Below are 15350 nucleotides of genomic sequence, written 5' to 3'. Positions count from 1 at the left end.
GAACTGCGACATTATCCCCAAATCAAAAATATTCCTGTCTTTCTAGACAGATCACATGTATTATTAAGCAATGGGAAAATAACTGCATTAACACCTCTTTGCTGCGTGACTACATGTACATCACCACATCTTCCCAGAAAGCATCAAACTGACAAGTGTGTGCACTAAATGACACTGTCACTAGGTGGGAATGGGATATTATGGGGAAGAGTGAAGCTGCAGACCATCCAAAGCTCACATGGTGGCCAGAAGTTAAGCAGCATTTCACCAAACCTTGGCAGCAACTTGAAGCCAATTTTGGAATGCGATCCCAACTAAATAAAACACACATGCTTAAGGTTTGTTGCTTCCTTTTTAAGTGGTCAGTAGTTTAGGAAATATTTTGTACTTTCTGAAATATCAGTATATCTGATTTCATTATTTTGCTAGTAGAAAACCCTGAAATTTGGACTCCAGCTGTACGTATTCTTATCGCTGTAGACCACTGCATGTAGAAATTTGTACTACATGGCAACATGAATCACTTGAGACCTCTTCCAAAATATAAGCAAGACGTTATTGGCTTGCCCTATCAACACTAGAACAATGGAAGAGACACAAAAATACTTTACGAGCCACAACACAGAAGCACTAACAAAAAACTGCTGTAGAAAACAAATATTCTTCCACTGACTTCTAAGTGCCACACATACTCCTTCATGCTAATCCAGTGACTAACTTTTACTGAAATAAAAGCATAGTGAAGTAAAAATGTACAAAAGGTTGTGTAAGGGCAGGACTAATAAGCCATCAGATTCAGAACTGTAAGAAAATAAAACAGTCATTTACCTAAAAAAAAAAAAAAAAAACAAAAAAAAAAAAAAACAAAACAAAAAAACACAAAACCCACCAACCAACACAGTCATCTCTAGATACTTCCTCCTTTTAGGTGGGTAATGTGATTAACTTCTCAATCACAGATCACAATCTACCCTCCAATATATGCCAATCTTCTTACTTCTACTTGCTCTTCTAATTTTATTCTTTTATTAAAATAAGCCCTCCAGAGGGGGAGGCTGGAGCTAGTTACACAACCAAAAAATGTACAGAATAGGCAACAAAGTGCATACCTGGACATAAATGGTGTACGTGGACAAAGCAGCTACAGGTCAGCTAACTCGATTTTCCTCTTAAGTCACAATAAGACAAGATGTAACTGCATACAAAGGCAGTTCAATACATCCTTCACTTCTGACTCAAACTAGCATAAAGAAGTTTAAAAACAGCCTGTGCCTGTGCTCCTCCATACTTCCTGAAATGTCACTGTATTTACTGTGGAGCCAATAAAGGACAAGAAAAGCCGACACATGAAAGCCAAGGGGGTATCTTGGGAGATCAAGTTTCCCCACATCCCTACCTCAAAAATTTGTTGCCAGATCTCTCCTCAGATCTGACTAGTTGCACAAAAATGTTTGTAAGCTGCAAGGAAAGAAATGCCTTACTTTCCCTTTTTCACCCAAGATCTCACAGGTCTGAGATTTTTTTAATAATGCAATACTTAAGACATACAGATACTAAAAAGCGCTAAAGCACTCTGTGAACTTCTTCAATGCCATAACCCCAAAAATTTAGGACTCTTCTAGTCTTTGTAAACCCAGCCATCAACCTGATAGGATCAAGAAAAGAGAACACAGTTTTTGGTAATGATATGCGAACAGTGAAATATCTTCCTCAAGACAGAAGCCAGTCAGACAATAGCTCCTCAAGCTTCCCAACTCTAACAAATCAGCATTAGCCCTAAATTTGTCTGTGGTGATCTAAATGAGGGCCATCTTCACAAGTTTCTCTTACACCATATTTACTCTCCCACTCTCCCCCCTCAAAAAAACCCAACTTCACCAGATTCTTAAAAACTCCAATACGGGAGAACTTGATGAAAGTTAATTCTAATTAAAACAACATATGATTAAAAGTAAATTTTAATCTCCGACTCTCAAAACAGAAGTTTTCACTGTATCACTCGTAAGTAAATACCTGACCTTGTTAGAAGTCTCATCAGATTTCAAGGCTTACCCTTAAATCACAAAGATATAAGACTTCTTGAGAGCACTTTTTTTTTTTTACCCTAATATAAAAAGCCAACTGAAGTCACTGGACTAATCTTCAAACATGAAATCTATTCACAGAATGGTGCAATAGTTTTAGATGGTTTACTCCAGAAAACAGTCTTTTAGAAAACACAAATGCTTCAGTTATGCTGATGGAATACTGCCAAGGTTATCAAAAGCTCCTCCCTCACAAATTTCCTTTACCGAAATCAGAAATCCAAGTCCTTCTACCTCCATGCACTGGCCTCCAAGCATGGCTCTCCCACACCCTTCAAATGCCTCCGCAGCGCCCTCTGTGGTGCAGGGGCAAGGGCGAAAGACAAACGCCACGACAAACCACAACCAACCCAAACCTGCTCCACAAGAAGCCCAAACCTGAATAGACTATAACAAGTGACTTGGCAGACCATAAATAAGCTCCTCCCTGGCAGGAAGGACTCTGCTATCTTAACCTGAACATTTATTCTGTTTGTAGCCCCATTTAGTTCCACCTCTGTCCACAGCCAACATTACAACAGGGTGGGAAGGCATGAAGAGGACCAGAGCAGACCAAACCACAGGACTACTAGCACCAGAAGAGCTATGGGACCATGAAGAACTCCCATTTTTACTTACCCTTTGACTTTACAAGTGGAGATGATACAAAACGTTGGATAGTGTTGAACCTAAACCAGTGCAACAACCCTGAGTGCCACCATTTAAGTTTTCTGAAGCATACAGGAAAGAGCTTTACCATCCCTCCATTCATTTGCTGTATATAAGCTTCGTATTTTCCAACCTAAAACTCCAATTCCCTGTTCTGCAAGGACTAAGTTACCACTTCTTCTTCTTGTCAATGATTCTTGCATAAAAGGAAGGTGAAGCTTTCAGAATGTGAAGTGTTTAAGTGATACTGAGAAAGTAAGCAGAGCTTATTTAAGAATATTAAAGTGTTAAGTTGATGGATGCTTTCAATCACTCCTTTCCATTAAAAGACAAGTACTGAAGCAGATGAAGCTCTTGGAAATTCTAGCATCTATCAGAGAGAGACACAATCTACAACACATTTTCTTTTCCAGTATGTTTTCTTAATTCTTCACACACACACACACACAAAACCCCACCATTAAATAAAACACAAACCCACCAGTATTATATTTTGGAAATTCACACGTACAATATTCTCCTAAGTTTTCAAACTAATCAGAGATGAAATGGTCACACTGAAGGCAGAGATCACACTGAGTTCCAAACCTCATGTCATACAACAAAACACAGCGCTTCAATAACACAATCAAGAAGCATGACTAACCAACAGAAATATTTCCTTACTTTTGGGGATTCATTTAGTGAAAATAAGCAACCAAAGTGTTTAAGGCTTCTGTAAAACATACAACCTGTTTATGCTGGCAACACCAGTTCCAGAAAACTGAATCTTTCCTGTATTTGCCTGCAGCAAAACAACTGAGACAGTAACACCACAAATGAAAATGACAAATTGAGGACTCTCAAATCATTCTAAATTTGAACCATAAGTGACAGAGAGCAATCTAATTAAAAAAGTTCATCATGTTCTGATGTGCTAACATTATTTCACGATTTGACTAAGTCTAACGTTACTGCTCCCACCAACAGGAGCACACACTTTCAAGTGGTTAGTTGCCTGCAGCTATTTTCTACAGGAGACTGTAGTAGCATGTAATATTCAAGAGAAGCTGTCTACATTACTTAAAAGGTAAAAAAAAAAAAAAAAGAAATAAAAAAAATCAGTGGCTGTTCATAAGTTATACTGAAACAAAATGAAACTCTAAGAGAGCATTTTACTGACAATTCTATTTACACTCCTTCCAAGCAGAATTATTTCGTTGTGCATATTTACGCCTTTAAAGACTTTTAACACGTAAAGCTAGAATGTGACATTTATGGAATGTGACTTAGATTAACAGCCAGCTAATTGAATACTATTTTAAAGATGGAATGCTCTTCCAAGGAGCACACTGCATTTTTAAACCAAATATTTTAAATAAGTTATGAATGTACCAACATTCTGTCATTTCACAGAACCCATTAAAAAAATAAAAAAAAAAAAAAATTAAAATATCCCAGTAATTTTCAGCTTTTGGTTGCAAAACATCAAAACATTATGGCTAAAAGATCTGTGTGTAAATTTTAACTGATCTTCTTACATACAAGTTTAACGAATCCTTACACTGCTTATTGACTTTAGTCAGTATTATCTTCCTGAAACTGTAATAAAAAAACGTAAATGGTTGAAAAAAGCTCCAAAAACTTAACTCTGGCTTAAGTACATAACTTGGGGAGTATCTGAGCACTAGGAAGTTTCAAAGGAAAACTGAAGAATCTCTTCCATGTCTTTGTTTGAATTTAAGCTTATACAACTTCCAATGTTAAGGTCTCAGTTAATACAAGTAACAGAAATTTACGAGTTTCCCTCATGGGTTGCATAAAACCCACCTGTAGATGACGCCATTAAATGTCACTGGTTTTGCTAAGCACCACCCACATGAGCCCGCTAGATCAGAGCAAGATCTATCTGTCAGAAATGGGAGTTAATGCCAACTTTTCTTTGGATAACTTTGAAGCATTCTTAGCCTTTAAGTAACCAGAACGGGATGTGGATTCCCACCTGTTCAGATCTGCTGCTGAAGGTTTATGCTACCAGCATCGCAGCTGCCTTCTCACACTCTGCTTCATTGTGTAATTAAACTGTCATCATGGGTATAAGAGAAAATACAGTGTTACACAGCAAAAAGCCCCCGTATGAGAACTGCGGCATTGTGATTTTGCAACTGATCACCACCCAGATTTAGCCAAAAAATGGAAAGTGGCGTATAATGAGCAAGTAATATCAGGTAGACGGAGATTAATGTCTGCCAATTGCACAGTCACTCGTGGTGTTTATTTACCTGCACATAACCAATCCGCCTGCACATGAGCATTATGTAAGTCCCGGACAGTTCAATAATAGACAAACACTCCAGGAATAATAATAAATACGTAGATGAACAAAGTACTTCGGGAAAAAGAATATTAAAAGGAAATAAGTAATTTCAAATGACCAAACATTATAAATGAGGAAGAAATCATCAGTCCAAGCAGAGACTGAACTGCCCAGAGTTAGCACTGGGAATATGCTTGAACAATATCTTGCTGCAAGACGTGCCAGGAACTCTAATTCCATTTAGAACAAGACTCAACAAAACTCCCGGACCGCGTATAGACGGCTGTCCAGCGGCTTCGACGGAAGAGACCCAGAAGGCGTTCTCCTGCCTTGCCCTTCCAAAAAACCCCAGCCGAAGAGGGCCGGCGCGGCCGCGAGCTGCAGGAGGAGGGTGACCTTCGCCGCAGCTCCCCGTACGCCTCGGGCCGCCCCAGCTTCCCCGCGGTAAACGGAACCCCGCCGGGCCCCGGAGGAAGCCACCGCCTCCCGCCCGGGCGCGGGCCAATGGGCGGCGGGTGGGGCGGCGGAGCAGGCCCCGTCGGGGCCGCCTGTGACGCACTTCGGTAACCCGACTCCCCGCCCCGGCGGGCCCTGCCGCGCTGCCATGGCCCCTCCTCGCCCCACCGACGGACACGGCAGCGCGGGCCCGGCCCCGCGGGTTACCTCCGGGCGCGCCGGGAGGCGAGGGAAAGCGGGGTCGCAGCGGCGGAGAAGGCGGCTGAGGAGACCGGACACGCCAGGGTGTGGCTCCGAGAAGCGCACGGGAAGAGCGCGGGGGGCACTGTGAGGGTTAGCTATGGTACCGGGCTGCCGAAAAGTCATTAAATAAACACCAAACACACGCACTAACTCCAGCACCGGACCGGGCGGACATCGGAACTTTGTGTTAACTCCAGACACCGCATCCCGCGGGAAGACAGCAGCGAGAGCCGAGCCGGGGCAGTGCAATAAATCAATAAAAAGCAGCCAGAGGGAGCCGAGCGCCTTCGCTCCCCGTGCTCGGGGAGAGAAAAGAAAGGAAAATAAGTAATTTTTCTGAAGTCGGTCGGTCCCTGATTTCGACGGGACGGGACGGACTCTACGATACATCTATCGGAGATGGAGGCAGAGCGGCGGGGCTGGCACCCGGAGCCACCAGCACCCGGGCCGGGAAAGGACACCCGAAACCCGGGGCCGCCCAGCCCGGCCCAGCCATCTGCCGCCGCTCTCCCCCCGTCCACCGCCTCCCTGTCCCTCTAAGACCCTAACCACGGCAACAACTGTGTATTTTTCATCCGTGTAGAGAAAATAAGGGCCCAGGAAAAGAGAAACACCAGGAAAGCTCTCGCTTCCTACCTGGGCAGGGTTCAGCTCAGTTCAGTGCGTGCCGAGGAGGAGGGGGCAGAGAAGCACTATCTAAAACAAAAGTGGCGCCAAAACCCCCCAGTAAGAAGCATTCTTCCTCCTCCTCCTTTTCCCCCCTCCCCCACCGGGGCCGGCGAGAGCCCAGCGGGGTTCCTGCAACACGCGGCTCCCGGCACCGGGCGTCCCCGGCACAAGTTGGCAAGCGCCCTTTCTCTAACCCAAAGAGATAAATAAAACAAGCCGAACGGAAACCGCCACAAGCCTTCCTCTCGGCGGGCAGCCGCCCAAGAGCTCGCCCAAAGTCACTCGGAGGGAAACACTCGCCCCACAAAGGCCTTCCCGAGCTGGGCGCCCGGGGTGGGGTGGGGGTCGGGTCGCCAGCTCTTTCGGAGGAGCCAGCGAATGGCAGCGGGGGAGAGGCGCAGGTCAGTCCCCACGTCCTCACTTGGGCCGAAGAAGCTCGCTCCTTTCGGCCCCGTCACTCGGGAAGGGGCGGCCGGAGCTGCCCCCGCTCAACAGAGACGGGGAAGAGAGACAGAGGAGAGAGACTCCGGTCTCTCGGCACTTCCCTCCGAGAAGCCGCCAGGCGCGGGCTGGCAGGAAGAGCCGAGCTGCTGGGCAGTGGGACGGCGGGTCAAGGGAGCCCGGGCGAGCGCTGTCAGGGCTGGGAGTCCCCTCTCCCCGGCCTCCTCCGACACCCGACCCCGGGGCACCGGCAGCCGCCCCACCATTTTCTCCTGCGCGCCGCGCGGCCCAGCGCTCTGCCCCGCCGAGCGCGGCCCGCTCCGTCCGCGGCGGCTCAGATCCCCGTCCCCCCCCTCTCCGCACCCCGCGGCCCGGCTTGCCCACACACACACACCCCGCACACACAATGCCCGAGTCCTCCATCTTGCCAGCAGCCCCCGCTCGGCTTGGGAGAAGGGGGGAGGAGGAGGAGGAGAAGGTGGTTCTCCATTTTAGCTCGCCGCGCACTGGGCCCAGCCCGCCCGCGGCCAGCTCTGGGCAGGAAGCACGGGGCTCCGGACGGGCAGCGGGGGCCGCTTTCGGCGCCCTCTCGCTCTCTCACTCGCGCTCCGCTCGCTTCCCCCCTCCCCGCCGAGGCGCGCTGGGAAGGGGGGGTGGGGAAGCGGGGGGCTGGAGTGTTTTCGCGGCTCGGCCCCGCCGTCCTCCATCTTGGCTGCGCGGAGTCCCTGTGGCCAGCCGGCCTAGCGCCCCGCGCCGTCCTCGCAGGCCCGGGGACCGCGGGGCCCGTCCCGGCTTCTCTCCGCAACCACGCACCGCGATCCCGAGTCCCCCCTCCAAACTTCCAGAAGCTTCGCCGCCATTTTCTAACTTACCTTGCCCAGTGTCGGCGTAGGCAGCGAGGAGGCCCAGGCGCGTAGCTCCGCTCCTATACCCGCGGCCCGGCTGCCGGCTGCGCGCCCGGCCCGGCCCGTCGCGGAGGCTCGGCGGGGGCTGTGCGGGGGGCAGCGCGGGGCGCGGGCAGGTTGTTTAATTTGGCGGCGGCGCTGGGGATTGTTTGGGGTGTTCGCTGCTCGGCGGCTCGCGACCGAATGGAGGCCGCAGGCGCCACCTGGCGGCCACCGAGCGGCGCCCGCTCTCCTGGGCGTGGGGCGACACCTGCCGGCAGGCCGCGGGCAGGGCCGCGCAGAGCGGGGTAAACAAGGTGCCGCGCATGCGCGAGCGCGCGCGCGTCCCGCGCCCACTCCCGCCCGCTCGCGAGTGCGGCCGCCTGAGGGGAGCGGGGCGGGGCCGCTGCGCTCCTGCCCCGGCCCCGGCCTTCCCCCGGCCCCGGCCCCGGCTGCGGTCCCGGTCCGTGAGCGGCCGCGGGAGGGGGGAGGCGGCCCAGCTGCTGGCTGCGTTCTCGGGGCACGATTGGGTGACCGAGGCGGGCGGACAGCCTAAAAAGGAGCGAGAGCTGCGGCTCCGGAGGCGCGTCCGGTCCCACACGGGCACGCACGAATGGGGCCGGGTGTCCTCTGTCTCGGAACACAGAAGTAATTAGAAGATGATTGTTAAGCTGAGGCAAAGTTCAGTCTTTATAGAAATAATGCATTAACCGCTTGCAGTGCCTCTTTGCTGTCCTGTCCTGTTAACGGCAGGCTTTCAAAGGCTCGCAGTGGTCGCCAGGGTCCAGCCACCACCGTCCCTTCAGAGCCACCACAGCTGGTCTGTTCTATCTTCATCAGTTCTGTGCTCAGGAAGCCGAGTTGTACGCAAGGGAGTCTAATGGTTTCGAAGATAAATGTACATTTGCCCACATGGATGCAGGGTGCCTTATCTTGAGGACACCAAGCTTGTGTGGCAGTGCAAACAGAAGAACTTGGCTCCCACTGATGGTGTTCCGTGTGGTTAAGAGCGTGCTGAAATGTTTCCTGCTTCTGCCCATCACTGAGCGCGTTCCCAGTTCAAATCAGGAGCTGCTCCTAGGCTCTGAGTGTGATTCTTTTTTCTTACCTGCGTGAACCTGAAGCGATCTCATAGAACCAATACAGAAAACTTAACCAGATATAAAATTCGTGGCTCTTGTTTTTCCAAGCACGGATCTCAGTAGTTTCTGCTACGTTTTTTTCTGTGTATTGTGTAATGCTGAGCACATTACTCATGCTGAATAGTTGCACACAAGCTTATAGTTAGAACAGTCAGCCCAATCATAGAACCAACTGGGTTGGAAAAGACACTTAAGATCATCGAGTCCAACTGTTCCGCAGCACTGCCAAGGCCACCGCTGACCCATGTCACTGAGGGCCTTGTCTACACGGTGCATGAACACTTCCAGGGGTGGCGACTCCAGCACTGCCCTGGGCAGCCTATTCCAATGCCCGAGCACCCTCTCCGTGAAGAAATTGTTTCTAATACACAGTCTAAACCTCCCTTGGTGCAGCTGGAGGCCGTTTCCTCTTGTCCTGTCACTTGTTAATTGGGAAGAGAGACCACCCCCGATGAACAGCTTTGTCCTGGTAATTAGACTAATCGTCCTCTTGTGTTTTACCTACTTCTTGTTTTGGGGGAAGGCTAGCATAACTAAGCAGGCGCTAAGCTGAGTTACTCTGCTCACCTGCTTAACAAAGGCAGGACACTTAAGAGTAACTGTGAGGTCAGTTCTAGTCTTTTCAGAGCTGAGGCATTGCAGAGCCAGTAACACTTACAATGGAAGCTGTGATGAGATAAGGAGTTTAAAATAAAAGAAACCCTACTGTAATATGAGTTGATGTCACTTAGCAGTTCTAGGTGGAATCTGTGGTACATGAGACAGACCTAAAAAAATTCTGTAGTTTGAATTTATGTTTCAGAGTGTCTTTTCACCTCCTGACAAGAAAATGAGGAGAAAGATTCCCTGTTAGGGAACGCTTTAAAATAGTACCCTGACTAGTCATAAAACTGTGTGCAAGGTTTCAGTTACAGCTACAGGTGCTGCTGATAATGATGATCTTTAATGTGAATCTGTTAATGTATGTTTTGAGAAGAATTGTGAAGAAAAGATAATCTGTTAAATCCACACACCAAACCTCAAGTTTAAACTTTCTATTTATATATATATATATATATATATAAATGTCTCAAAATATATATATTTACCATGGTGGTTGTTAAATTACACACAAATAGATGCAAAGGAGCTGGATCCATTTGTGCCTTCCGTGTGCAAAGTCAACTTCTGACAGCTGCCAGGTAGACAACTTCTCCATGAAAAACTACCACTTCCAAAACAAAGGTTTTTCCTGCACACAGAATTCCAGTAGTGTATTCTCTGCTTGAGATACAATAGGGCTACACGTACTACAACTCACATCCAAAACTTTGTGAGATTATAGCAGTCTACTGTGAGAGCTGGCAGGAGCACAGCATGAGGCAGCTTCAGAGGCAGCTGTGCATAAAATCTGTGTATTAGCTGTATCAGATGTTTGGTGTGTTCCAAAACCATTGTACTTCACACTTGACCTCATAGCTGAGATTTTTTTAGGTAAATGCATTCAGCAGCACAAAACGTGACATAGTTCTTAGGGTGTGTTTCTGAAGGAATGAGTGTGCAAGTGCTGACAGTGCCGTGGCAGAGTTCAGCCTGTTTCCAGAGCTGACTCAGACCTTGGAAGCCCAGATCCAAAACACTGCTGGGTGTCCTGACTCACATGATGAGTTTGCTTTTTTGAAGTTGTGACAACAAAACATGGGAGCACTCTGGAGACCAGACTCCAGGTGCCCTGGTGTACTATGAACTGCTGCTCACAGAGCCTGCCCAAGAGGATTTTGCACTCTCCAGTTCATTTCCTCTCTCCCAGTTGCCCCATTCAGCTGTTTGCCTAGCTGCTCTGTAAGCAAAGCTGTTGCCTCATCAGACATAGGGAGAGGAGTCGTTTGTTGTCTTAGGGAATGGTTTAATTTTGTTTTTACCCAAACCAGATCATTTATCAGATGCTATCCAGAGTACAACCACATCAGCAGTTCACTCAGCATAACTGAAGGTGTGGTGCACTCCTGTCAAGGTCGGGAATGTTTCTGCTCTGCTCCAGTGGCCAGAGGATGGGGATTTCTTAAGCCAGCTGTGCCCTGGGAGGGTTCCCAACACCGCACTGCACTCCCCAAATAACCACCATAAACCAGTTTGTATAGCACATATCTAAGGAGCAAGCACAGCAGCCTCTTGAATGGTGGGGTAGGAATATAGGGGGCAGAAAAGCAGAACAAGTTCTCAACCATTGCATGGGGACAAAAGCAGCCCTGGGAGAGCCTGGCTTCTGTATTTTCCCTAGGAACTGATCATGCTTCTGAGACTGAGCCTTCCAGTTGATACAACAGGGAAGATGAGTTGAAAAGCAGTTCCTCTGCTAGTGCACCACTTCTTTCTAAGCTGACAATTCCAGAATGGGCTTCTACCATCTGTTCAGACTTGGTGAGGAAATCAAAGAACATCCTGAAGTTTCTGTATAGTTTCAGCACTTTAGCATCATTCCCAATACGAAGAAAAAATGTGAAATAAAAAAGTATTATCCAAGCATGATAAGAAAATAGAGATATTTTAAATTCTGACCTTCCTACAAAGGATTTGTATCTGATAGAAAAGAAGTTCTGTGGAAAACTGTAGGAGAAAGCATTCTACAGGACTATGTCATCTTTCTCATAAAAGAGAAGCTCTCTTTAAGAGCTTCGAAGTTCAGTGTTTCTGGTACTGAGCCCAATTCAGAGAGGATTTAACAAAGACTTTACAACAGGGACTTTTACTGTGCTTCGTCCAAAGAGAGCTCTTGATCAGTCACCCAGTTAAGAACCTGAGCGAGGAGATGGTAGATACCAAATCCATTAATGGCCAGAGGTTCACCACTAGCAAAGATCAGAACAAACACAAGCTGCCAGATGGCTGATTCATTCTTCCAGGCAGGAGATTCATATTCGTGCTGCTTCCTTTTCTGTCAAGGCAGCGGAACAGGAACCCCCTTTGCAGTTCCATTTCCTCTTTTCTGTTAAAAAAAGAGCCACAATCCTTCACCATTCCTTTTATTTTTTAACAGAATTTGCTTATAAGGACTGGAAAACAAACCAGGCTTTGTATACTGGATTTGTTCCAAGGTGAGATGGGAACTTTGATGGCCTGTATTTAAATAAGAAACAGTCATATTTGTATCTGCTGAGTTGGGTACAGAGGGGAGAAGTGGTCTTCCCAGTTGGAGTTTTTTTCCTAGATTTTTGAAACTAGCTTAGTCACTCTAGGGAAATCTGCTCTGAATCCTTTTGGAGATGAGGTATTACGTAAGAAACAAAAATAAAGACCAGAAAATGGGTTACTTGCCCATAATTTGTAGGAGGGACATTACACATCAGTAGCTCCTCAGGCCTTTCCCTGTTCCATTAATAAATCCTTTGTGATTTACGTAAGTCTCTGTTGTGTGCCCCTATTTCTTGCCAGGTCTTTCCAGAACACCTAACTCAAGCCTGAGTTTTCTTTGATTCAGTAAGTTCCTGCTCACCATGCTTGCAGAGTATGAAGGAGCACAGAATCCCAATTTGACCCATATTGCTGAAATATTGCTCACCTTCCTTATCAGCTCTGGAAATGAATAGAGGCCCCATAAGTCACAAATGCTTTCCTGCTAATTGTATTATCAGCAGCTTTATTCAGCCGTCTGTGCCACTGGTTACCCAAAGCCCCTATTTGAGGTGAGGTTCACCTGCTATGCCTCATTCTTTGAGATAAAATTCCCTTAGCCATGTTTTGAAGTTTCCATTACCAAACTCTGTAGAGGCCACATGAGTTATTGGTAGAATATAATGAAAAGCCCTTCTCATAGCCTCAGCCAGGAGGAGTTGCTTTCCCTTGAGGCATCACCCTACCTTATGTACAGGAAAGGGTAAGTGTTCCCATCAGGGCCACCTCTCTTGAACCTGGGACGTGGTGTGGTCTGGTTTCCAGAGGTAGGGGCTTTTGGAAAACACAACCAAGACCTACTTGTGTCCTGTAGCTAAGCCCAGGCAGAGGGATCATGAATCAAGGACCATTTTATGTGTCAGGCACCATGACGGCATCAGTGACAAAAGTCTGTGGAAGCACAGGAACCAGAGAAACATGTTTCAGATTGGGTAAGCTGGGTAAGTGGCAAGGCAAGGGTAGAGGCAGGAAAGAACAGACCGTATGGCAGAAAAAGGGGTGGGGCATGAGGCAGATGAGCTGAAATAAGGTCAAGTGGGTTAAACAGCAGCAGCTGGCACAGAGCAGTGGAAGCAGCTTTAGCTGAGCAACCACTGAAAAACAGACAGTGAAACTACATCATGCTCTTGGTGTGGAGGGGAACAAACCTGACAGGAGCAGAAAGCAGTTCTCTGCTGGTCAGGTTTCTCAGGGCCTGCAGCCCCCAAAGACTCTAACAGCAGGTTGATGGAAAAGGGGAGGAAGGAGCGTGGCTTGTGGTTAGATGAAGTCAGAGTGTAACTGGGACAGAAATGTCATTATTCAGCTCAACCTCTGTCTGAGACCGTAAAGAAAAGCAACTATAAAGTCAAATATGTTTAATGATGAAAATCCTCCATCACATGAACAGGACAGCTATCGTCTGTATTGGCAGGCAAGCACCATGTTTGGAGGATAACAGTGGTTTGGTTTATCTTGGTCTTTTACCCACAAACTACCAATGTGAGAACTGAGAGGATTAAAGTGGGGGTATGCAATGGGGTTGTTACATGACAAGACAGATAAGATCAAGGAACACATTATTCTTCCAGATAACAAGTTTGCATAGTTTTCTGGAGCTGACCTACCACATTCCCAAGATCCCACATATGTCCCTAACAAGGTTTCCTTTGGTTTAGATTTCATCATCAACCAACTTGAAGATTTCTTTCAACAGCGCTTCTTGGAAGTGCCCTCTCCTTTCAATCATGTCTGGGGTTCAAGGCTACTCTTGCCTCTTTCTGACACAGTGGGAGGTGAAAGCAAAGTGTTATCATTGTTTGCAGTTTAGATGTTGTCTAAGTGGCACAATGCATAACAAGTAGGAAGGAACGCAACAGTTTGTGACGTGTTGGTGGCTTGCACAGATGTTCAAAACCGTTAAGACAAAAATACTTCTTTTACGCTGTGACTTCCTTTAGCACGACTGTATAGAGGCCCTGCAAAGCCTCAACACCAGCAGCTGTGAACAGAGGGTTTTCCCTCATGGCAAAGGGCACTCCTGGGATGCTCACTGTAAGCGCCAAGGACAGGGATTGCCAACCCCATGCCCTGTACCACTGGTTCCAGCTGTGAGCCCAGCAGAGGTGACGCTTCCAAGCTGGAACATGCCTCTTCCTTACAGAAACCTGCAACTTCTGCTCAAGCTTTTACAAATCAACTGTTAACGAAGTTATAGAAGGGCTAAATTGTGATTCAGAGATAGGAGTCGAATTCATATTACTTTTGGTACGTTCTGTTTTGCAGAACACCAAAAGAGACACCTGAAGCAACAGTTACTTTTGTGGTGGCTCCTACCCTACCAACAGTGCTCCCATCCTGACTCGAGCACCGTCACACAGGTTGGTTTTGCAGGAAAGGGAGGTAAAGTCAATCTGAGGCTCAGGAACCTCTCGCTGTTACACAAGAGTTGAAAGACTACTGTGGGCTGACACCCACTTTTGAAAAGCTTGTATTCAGATTAACTTTTTGGCTTAAGTGATGGCTCTCATCATTTCACATGCACAAGTAAGCTACCTAAGAGAAATTGTGTCAAGAGTTTTACAGCAGGATCTAATTTTGTAAGATCAAAAAGACTTAACATTAATAAATTTAAATACTCTTTTAGTAATTTTTGAAGCTATTCATTCTCCAGAACTTGCAGCTGACCATGTGCATTTCTGCTAAACTTGGCTTTTTAGCACTTACTGTAATGATTCTCCTACGTGTTTTCACGGGGGAACTCTGCAAAAGTGTTTTTCAGTTTTTGATAGTAAACACCATTTTTCAATCTAAGAGCAAACCCCTAATTCAAGTATCTCTCCAACGTATTTCCAGCAGTTCTAACTTACCAAGCATTTTATCTCAGCCATCATCAATAGCTGTCCAGAAAAACTACATATAAAACTATAAATTAATAATTATCCAAAGGAAGGCAAGTTGTCTTCACCTACCTTGAAATAGTACATACAATGTAATAATGCAATTTTCCCCCAGATTTTCCTTGGGATTTTGTTTATTCAAGCCATTTACAGCTGAATATATACTGTCTTCTTCTCTGTTCTAGGAAAAAGCAAGTTCTTTTGAGAAGATAGTCACAGGGCCACATCCTCTGAATTAATGCTTGTAGTTTTACTGTCATGTTGACGTCAGTGTTGCTTAATCGGAATTCCTGGTTAAGAAAAAACATTAAAGATAAAATCTGAATTTCAGCAAAGGTTCTGTATTACCACAGCTCATTTACCTCCTCACAGAAAGCCCCATTACAATTACAGCAGCTAATTGTTATATGGCAGCATCAGCACATCTCTCAAAGCATTGGCAAAGATGGCAAGATACT

At 46.7% G+C, this 15350-nt stretch overlaps 1 protein-coding gene and 1 long non-coding RNA gene across 3 annotated transcripts in view; one reads left to right on the top strand and one right to left on the bottom strand.

Annotated features, from left to right (window-relative positions):
* The window catches only part of STAG2 (STAG2 cohesin complex component), a 78388-nt gene extending 70431 nt beyond the window's left edge, over positions 1-7957 (bottom strand). The window contains exon 1 of one of the 2 annotated variants that reach the window (XM_065689840.1): positions 7710-7957. The gene's annotated coding sequence lies outside the window, so the exon portion shown is untranslated. The remainder of the gene's footprint in view (positions 1-7709) is intronic. The other variant, XM_065689839.1, reaches the window with a different exon arrangement.
* Positions 6613-15115, top strand: LOC136019534 (uncharacterized). The gene is made up of 3 exons (XR_010614930.1): positions 6613-6797; positions 14279-14373; positions 15078-15115. It is a non-coding gene; the product is annotated as an uncharacterized LOC136019534 (long non-coding RNA).
* The last annotated feature ends 235 nt before the right edge of the window (positions 15116-15350 follow it).

The sequence above is a fragment of the Lathamus discolor genome, chromosome 9 (genome assembly GCF_037157495.1).
Source record: "Lathamus discolor isolate bLatDis1 chromosome 9, bLatDis1.hap1, whole genome shotgun sequence".
NCBI classification, from domain to species: domain Eukaryota; kingdom Metazoa; phylum Chordata; class Aves; order Psittaciformes; family Psittacidae; genus Lathamus; species Lathamus discolor.
This window is presented reverse-complemented; position numbering and strand designations above follow the sequence as displayed.